Source organism: Eurypyga helias, unplaced genomic scaffold, assembly GCF_000690775.1.
Source record: "Eurypyga helias isolate BGI_N326 unplaced genomic scaffold, ASM69077v1 scaffold33998, whole genome shotgun sequence".
Lineage (NCBI taxonomy): Eukaryota > Metazoa > Chordata > Aves > Eurypygiformes > Eurypygidae > Eurypyga > Eurypyga helias.
Window position 1 is genome coordinate 1 of NW_010269434.1, and position 9,079 is coordinate 9,079.

Sequence of the window (9,079 nt, forward strand, 5' to 3'; positions counted from 1 at the left end):
CGTGTCACTGACAAAGATATTAAACGGTACAGGTCCCAACATACAACCCCTGAGGAACGCCACTCGTCACCGATCTCCACTCGGACATTGAGCCGTTGACCACCACTCTCTGAGTGCGCCCATCCAGCCAGTTCCTTATCCACCGAGCGATCCATCTGTCAAATCCATGTCTCTCCAGTTTCGAGACAAGGATGTCGTGTGGGACAGTATCGAAGGCTTTGCACAAGTGCAGGTAGATGACATCTGTTGCCCGTCCTCTATCCACCAAGGTCGTGACCCCATCGTAGAAGGCCACCATATTTGTCAGGCATGATCTGCCCTTGGTGAAGCCATGTTGGCTGTCACCAATCACCTCCTCATTCTCCATGTGCCTCAGCATGGCTTCCAGGAGGATCTGCTCCATGATCTTGCCAGGCACAGAGGTGGGACTGACTGGCCTGTAGTTCCCTGGATTCTCCTTTTTTCCCTTTTTAAAGCTGGGGGTTATGTTTCCCCTTTTCCAGTCAGTGGGAACTTGAGACCACCAAGACTTCTCAAGTGTGATGGACAGAGGTTTCAACACCTCATCCGCCAGTTCTTTCAGGACCTGCAGATGTATTCCATCAGGTCTCATGGACTTGTGCACCTTCAGGTTCCTCAGATGTTCCCGAACCTGATCCTCACTGACCATGGGTGGCTCTCCATTCTCCCAATCCCTGACCTTGTCCTCTGTGACTCGGGTGTTATGGCTTGCATCCTTGACAGTGCAGACTGAGGCAAAAAAATCATTGACCACCTCGGCCTTCTCCATATCCTGGGAAACCAGCTCTCCCATTTCCTTCAACAGAGAGCCCACCTTTTCCTTGATCTTCTTTTTATCCCCTATGTACCTGCAGAAGCCCTCCTTGTTGGCCTTGATGTCCCTGGCCAGGTTTCATTCTGTGTTTTCCTCATTGGAGTTTACATATGGGTCTTGGCTGGTTTGGGGCTGCTCTGGGGTGCTGGCGCTGACCTCGCATCCTGCCTGGATGCCTGGGGTCAGCCAGGGCTGGTGGACCCCATGCCCTTTTGCTCTGGGGCGCTGGAGCAGGTTGCATTGCCTTTACCCCTGTGCCTGTGTTCAACAACACACAGCCAGGAGGAAGCTGCAGGACTGACAGCGTTGTGCCTGTTTGCTGGAATAACACTTCTTTAGTGTTGTGGCTCCCGCTCCCAAGTACTTGAATGATTTTGTGGATTTTATGGACATGGTAACTCTTCAATAGTGCCGTTTGTATTTGGGTAACTTGAATATGTGTCCTGTGTCAGCACCGTACTCCTGGTATATGCTGTAGGTACTTGTTTGTGGGCTGATGGCAATATTTCTGTGGACATTTTCCTGTGAAGGCGCAGTCTAAGGTTGTATGGCCATAGTTGGCATCCCTTAGATAATATGCAGTCACCAGAGCCAGTCTCTGATGGCTATAGCATCTGCACCTTCTCCTGTTTTTTTCCTCCTAACTCTTTATATTGAAGGAACGTGGTCAAAATTGTGAAGAACAGAAAAGAAGACCCTTCTGGATTTTTATAAGGTGGAGGAGGCTAATTCTTCCTGTTTCAAATACACAGCATGTTTGCTTTAAATGAATGTCAGCGTTGGGCCCCAAATTGTGGAAACCCAAATGTACATTTTAGTTTAAAAAGCTAACCATGAAAATGAGCGGAGTTGTGAAGCCCACGAAAGGCGAGTGTCACAAGGAAAACATTTATTTGACAGTTCCCACAGAAGAATTTAAAGGCAGTAGAGACAAACCTTTAAAGGAAAGCTCTGCGTGCAGGTAGCACAACCCAGCACTTGCACAGATTGTCATCTTCAAGGCACCAAGCAAATATTTGTTAATTGTACATTGTATAAATACACATTTGCAGCAGCCTTCGAGGCTGTCAAGCAGGCATTAGTATTACTGCTTTGCAGGTGGAGAAATTGAGCCCAAGCAGTTACGTAATTCTTAGGATTAAAGACAGTCATCACAACCCGATGAACAGTGCAGCCTTGCCTTTATGTCTGTGTGTCGCTGTGGCCGCCCTGCTCCTAATGGGGACTGCTCAGATGGCAGCTTGGCTTGGAACGGAGATTTTTCCCTCTACACTGAGTTTCTACTGCCCCAAGGGTAAGCGTAGGTAAGGTGACATGAAATACTAGCTGTCCAGTGCAGCTAGGGTTATCTCTCAGTTAGACGCTGACTCAGGAAGCCCCTTGGACACTTGCACGTGTGCCCAAGCCAGCACACATGGGTTTTCTCTCACCACTGCTTGTTCTTGGGTCTCCTACTGAAGTGTCACCGATGTGCAGGTCTTTCTGCTCTCCCAAACAGCTTCTGAACTCGCTGTTCAGCTTTAACCGTATCTGACAGCAGGCTTGAGGTCTCAAAAATTCCTGGATGTTTTGTGAACATACATGGCTGATTAGATGAGACAAATCCTTCTGCTTAGGAAAAGGCTTGTCTGTTTGCTCCTTAGACACAGGAGAGCATACATGTAAGAGCCCTGGTCAGAGCTCAGCCTGTAACAGCCACCAGAAAACCAGCACGTGAGATACAAATCCAAGGAACAGCTCGTGTCACTGCTCTAGGAACAGCTTCTTTCTTTCCTTTTTTTTGGTCTTTTCTTAACATCTTTTGTGTCCGTGATGTTGGCTGTTGCATTTCTGGATGCTGTGATGTGACACAAGAAACTGCAGTCACTTAACATTGGCCCGGCATCAAAATGTGAAGTGTGAGTGTCTCTTCTGCTGGGAAGTCCTGATTTTCCCACAGTACCTATCGTTTTTTTCAGATGGGGCTTCTGAAACTGGATGGGCATCTTCCTTACAAATGACACCTTGTTAAAGAAGAGCATTATTGTGCAATGGCTGATAAATGGCCTATCTGAAGTTATACCAGTTGTTAAGGGATAGGGATGAGCTCATGTTAATTACTAATTATGACCTTTACTGCCTATAAAAATGCCATGAATACCTCTTCTGCACTGTGATAGCTGCCGTGCCCAGGGCTCTGATGTTTTATCCTCATGTGCTGGGGTTGAGCAGCCACTTGCTGCTTGCGAGCCAGCCGCTGGACCTGAGTACCCCTGCTGCCTGTACCCCTGACAGACCCTCATCACGCTGGTAGATGTGCCCATCAGCACAACCCTTTGCTCTCCTGGCTTATAGACCATTGGCACTACCTCCATCTTCAGAGAGAAAAAAAGAGGAGTGTGAAATCAGTCACCACTTTCCAAGACCTAAAGCAATGCTGGTTTCTCAAATTTGTGGCTGGGAATAAAAATTATTTGGATTTGGACAGATTCACGGATAGAAGGAGAAGCAGATACATAGTTGTGTGAAATAAGAGTTGAAGTGTCATTTTTTGTCGGTGTTAAAATTCCCTAAGCTTTCAGCATGTTTCTGGTTAAGTGGTAAAGGTTGAAAACAGAATTTAATGTAAATACACAGAATATAACAACTCGTGCAGTGATTCATTTGCTAGTTACGGATCCTGAACCATACATTTGAGCGTGGATGTGGCAGGCGCTGCTGTGCTCAGCAGTGAGTGCTGAAGACCTGTGCCACGTCTTGGGCTGTGCTGTTGGCCTGCTGGTAACATGAGCAAACCCCTCCCGTCCCGCCCGTGACAAAGTCCTCACCCGCAGGAAGGTACGGTTGTACTGCCCGTCTTGGTAGATGAAATGTGCAATTGAGGCCAGTAATGAGGGGGGTGAGGTGGGAGTGAGGGTGACCCTTCCCATCTGAAGTCAGTGTGGTCCGTGGCTGTTTAACAAAAGAGCAAAGGGTGCAGCATCACTTGCAACCTTTCTTTCAAACACAGTTGTCTGAACACCTTACATTTCATGTTTGTGCTGTGTTTGAAGAGGCTTCTCAGGAGTGGATGAAACGTAGGGCTGGTTTGTTTTCAGAAGTTGAGATGTTAGCTTATTTTTCCTTCTGCTCTATTTACGTATTGCTAGATTTTATTTTCTTTCCCATCAAACAGCCTTTGGTTTGGTTGTTTTATTGTCATGGTTTAACTCCAGCTGGCAGCTGAGCCCCACACAGCCGCTCGCTCACGTGTCCCCAGTGGGATGGGCAGGAGAATTGGAAGAGTAAAAGTCAGAAGACTCATGGGTTGGGATAAAGACTGTTTAATAGGTAAAACAAAAGTTGCATGCGCAAGCGAAGCAAAACAAGGAATTCATTCACCACTTCCCGTCACTGACAGGTGTTCAGCCATTGCCAGGAAAGCAGGGCTCCATCACACGTAATGGTGACTTGGGAAGACAAATGTCATCACTCTGAACAGCCCCCCCTTCCGCCTGCCTCCCCAGCTTTACCTGCTGAGCATGATGTCATATGGTATGGAATGTCCCTTGGACTGCTGCGGTCAGCTGTCCTGGCTGTGTCCCCTCCCAACTCCTTGTGTACCCCCCGCCTCCTCTCTCTGGTGGGCTGGAGTGAGAGGCAGAAAAGGCCTTGACTGTGTGTCAGCGCTGCTCAGCAGCAATGAAAATATCCCTGGGTTATCAACACTGTTTCCAGCACGAACCCAAAACACAGCCCCACACCAGCTACTGTGAAGAAAAGTAACTCTACCCCTGCCATATCCCAGCCTATAGATATTTTTCCACACTTGTGTTCTGGTTGATAATGGGGATTACATCGTTTTGACAGAACAGACACTATGTGGGTTAATTTTTCTCCTAAAATTACTTAAAATGTCATCTCACTGAAGATGATGACAAATGGAGGTCCTCATAAACATTCAAGCTATAAAACCAGCTCTGATCTAAGCACCTTTTATTATTGTTGCCTGCATAAAAGAATTGTCGTTACCTTTGTCAGAAGTGAAATTTGAACATCTCTTCATTGTGAACACAGGAACAATTTTCATTTTGAAGTGACAAAGGACAGAGTTTGTAGTAAAAATGTAATTTGTAGCCTCTGCAAATGCTTCTGTGATAATTCTCATTTAAGTCACTTTAAAATGGATGGTATATCAGCTTAAACAGCCGCAATATCAAAGGCTTTAATTTTCAGTAGTGTTATTTTTTTCCTATAACAGTTTTGGTAAAATTCAAATGCATCTGTAATGATGTTTTACTTTTACCTCATTATCAAATTAGTTTTACACTGCCTCAACCTGAGTTAAATCACTTAAATACCATTTAAAACCCAACACTGAAGTTGTTTTAAATTCCAACAAGATATTCTTGGATATTTAAGACAATTAATTTCATATGCCACCTTTACTGCATTTGGGCAAAAGGGTGGACCAAGGTTTCTGTAGATGGTGGAGTGGCGTGTGGCGGCTGGTGCCGCGGGGCTGGTGCCCCGGTGTCCCGCATCGTTGCCCTCCCTACCAGCTGCATCCCCGGTTCCCGGCTGGCACCTTATGGCTGCAGCCTCTCACACATCAACACTGATGGGACAACGATCGCGAGGCTTTGCAGGATATGTGGGGGGAGTCTTCCTTCCTTGCTTCCTTATCCTTCACCGAGTAAATTTTTCTTCTAATCTGCTTTGGGAATCTGATGCTGTCCCAAAGAACATGTTTCGTCCTGCCAAACACGTTCATTGTCCCACAGTCAAAAAGCAGCAGCTGGAGATAGTTCACAGGCAGGTAGAGACGTCCACCCCAAAATACTTCGTTGGAGGACATCGACTTTGTACCCGCGCACACCTCTGGGTACGCAGTCTCCGCAGCCCGTGAGGTACCCTTGCTGAGCTCCCCGCGGGACGTGTTTAGCGATCCCTTCCACCGGCTGCTGGGGCGTAAATGCCGCACCACTTGATTTGTGAACTCTTGGAGCAGAGTGGGACCTTGCTGGGATGTCAGCACACAGTTTTGGGGTGTCTAAGAGCTTTTTTGAAATGGATTCTTGGACTGCTGGTGCAAGTGAAGCAAAAAAACCCGCTTGGCTGTTGTTCACAAGGCTGCTTCCAGTTCTGCCTCCTGCCACTTGGTCCTCTGCTCCCTGCCCGTCCACTTGCAAGCTCTGCCCTCCAAACTGCCTTGCAGGTCCTTTGCTCAGCTTCTTACATCCACTTTTATCTCACCAGCGGATCTGAATAGTCACACAGAAGTGCTACGGAGAGCTTTTCCCAGCCCTTCTCTGCAGCTGGTAAGGCATCCAGGGCTCATGTTGGCAGGTTGCTGTGGGGCTGGCTGCAGCAGGGACGGTCGCTGGAGGCTGCTCCCCAGCACCCAGCCCTCAATCCTGCACTGACTCGGAGCCCATTTGATCCTTGCAGGGGGTCAAACGCTTTGCTCAAGTCTTTTTTATGTTTGTGCTTCTCTCAGGCAAATGGGGCTGAAAAGAGAAACTGGAGGGACCAAAGTGGGGCATTCTCATGAAAAAAATTTAAAAAAAGATGCAAAACACAAAGCACCATTTGTGCTCGGATTTGGGAGGTTGAGGGGAAGGACAGCAGTGTTCAGCTCCTATAGATGACTTGGTTTTCTTCAGCTGGAGAAAATGCTTTGATTCCATTCTATTGTTAATTAACCACTCTCAGAAAAAATTACATTTGTAAATTAGGCGGGAGAGTGCTTCAGGACTCTGCCCTGCCTTCTGCCAAGGCTGGCAGTCTCCTGCTTCTCATTCACAGGTGCAAATCCTCTGGAAACCAGACCAAGGGTAGGTCACTGCTGCAGGGCCGACGGCTCCCCTGGGCTACCAAAACCTTGCCACGTAAACCCATACGCCCTGAAAGAAATCCTCTTTCCTCTTCCGGCAGGAATGTTCTTGAGGGGTTGTCTCTCTCAGTCTGTCTTTAACTATGGAAATTCAATTTTGCATGTCTGTATTCACGTGGAAACCCACAGACAGTTCTGCTGGTAGAAATATTTGGCGAGGCAAACTCTGTTCATTGAAAAAAAGGCACACAAACTGGAATTGGTTCATATTTGGGTTAAAAATCACCTGCGGCATTTCAGTAGGGTGATCTCTTGGGCAGTCTGTACTTGCAGTTTCACTTACGGTGAGGATAGCCGCTTCTGCCTGAGTAAATGGCCAAACATCACTCAAAAGCCATGTTGTAGTTGGAAAAGTTGACAGCATCTTTTAGAGAATCGTTTGAGTTTGAGGTCAGTTATTTTTACTTTTCCGTTTTGTTCTAGTTAAATATTTTTCCTTGCTCTCAGAACAATAGCTTCCACCACGCTGAAGCCTTTGCCCAGTGTAGTTGCTTTTCCTACGTCCTCCCATAGCAATGCATGCAGTGCCCAAGAGTCTCATCTTCTTGATTTAGCTAAATAGAGACTTTTCAAGCCTTTGTATAGAGCCTAATCCATACCTTTACTAAGCTTAACAAGATGAATCCAGTGGCATAAGCAACTGACACAGCTTTATGGGTAGAGGAATCCTCTACATTCTCTTATGCTTGCTCTAATCTGCCAGGGTTTGTTTAATTTTTCTGCTGCTTAATCTGGTGTTTTACTGCCTGTACGTACTTGACTCTGAGGACTGGATTGTTGTCATGATTCTTCCTGTCTGCAAACTTACTCTTCAGTTTTCCATGCTGTCTGCCTGGGGAGACCCAATGATTGTGTCTTTTTTCAAGTAACTCTTTAATAAAAAAACGGTCAGCCAAATCTGCAGCTGCTTTTACACGATTCCGAAATAACGTCGTGTTTATCAGCCTGTTCACAGGCTAAACTCACAAAAATAAGAGCTTCTCTGGCTTTTCTTGCAAAGCTTCTCTCACCCTGTACTCTTTGGTTTGGAGGGAGCTGGGTGCCATACACATACTGGCAGCTGCAACAGGATGAAAATATCCACAAAGGTTTCTGGCAGAATCTTATTTTGACAAAACATTTACAGTGGTTATTAAAAAGATTTGGTTCTATATCTTAGCTATTTTGGCTTTTTCTAGCTTGGTTGCAGACTCAGTATGGGTTTTGTTGATGCTCTTTTCTAAAATCAAGTCCATCTGTGGTTCGTAATCATGGTGCTTAAAGTTACAGATCACTGTGTGCCTTGCATTCAAGTGGTTTCAAACCCGTCTTGGTAAGCAGAGAGGGTCACAGTGCATTTTAACAGTTCTTCTGCCCCGAGCATGCGTGTGTTTGTGTGTGTGCTCGCGTACGCCATGTGCATGCACACACGTGCACACCTCCCGCCAAAGTCATCCGAAGGGCTCCATGAGCCAGGTAGCTGGTTCACAGCAGCAGTGACTTGCAAGGTTTGAACAAGCATAGGAGACGTGGGCATACGTGATTGTGCGTTATCTTTCCTAAAGGATAGGTTGTGCATCTAGACCTCCATGTTCCATAATAGCTGGTGCATCCAACCTACGTGGATTTCTCTGGTTATTTGACTTGTTTGTGATTTTGGACCCTTTGGTACTGTTCTAAAGAGCTTGAAAGCAGTGAGAATGGTTTGAGAGATTCTGGAAGTTGCCTGGCAGAACTGACCCACCCTGTTGCTTTGCCTGTGGGAGAGGAGCAAACATCCTCTCCTCTGCTTCCTATGGGTCAGGACCAGCGGCGAAAACCTCTGAGTTTGTCTTCCTGCACTGATCGCCACTTTGCACTGCCAGGGGGATGCGAGGAGGCTGAACACTACCACGTGCATGGAGGTGGCGTTGCCATGGCCTCTGCCCAAGCCTTTTCTCTGTCAGAAGAGCCGTATCGGTGTTTTCTGCTAACTGAAGTGCGCTGAGAAGGCGTTTCAGGTGGTGAAGTGGAAAAACTCCAGGGAGTTCTTATGGTGGTGTGATCTGGCCCTGTTCATGAAGGTGGTTAAGGTGAAGCCACCTTTGTTGCCCTCTCATGGATCCTCTTGCCTAGCTGAACTTTCGTGGAGCCATGACACGCGGGCTGTACCTCACAAGCACACAGCTGAAACACTTTTTTTCTGAGCTGCACATGTGCCTTGCAGTCTGGGCTGCTTCAGACTGGGCAAGCAGGAGCAGAAGCCTGTTCGCTTTTCCTTCGTCAGAAGGAACAGTGCCATTCTGGAGTTTGATTATTTGGCTGGCTGCTCCGTATATCGACTGTGCAACAACTTCTTATCTTGGGTGCTTCATTCCTTTGCAGTTCAGCTGTTTTTCCCCAGCACTCTTCTCCCATTGAACGCCGCATTC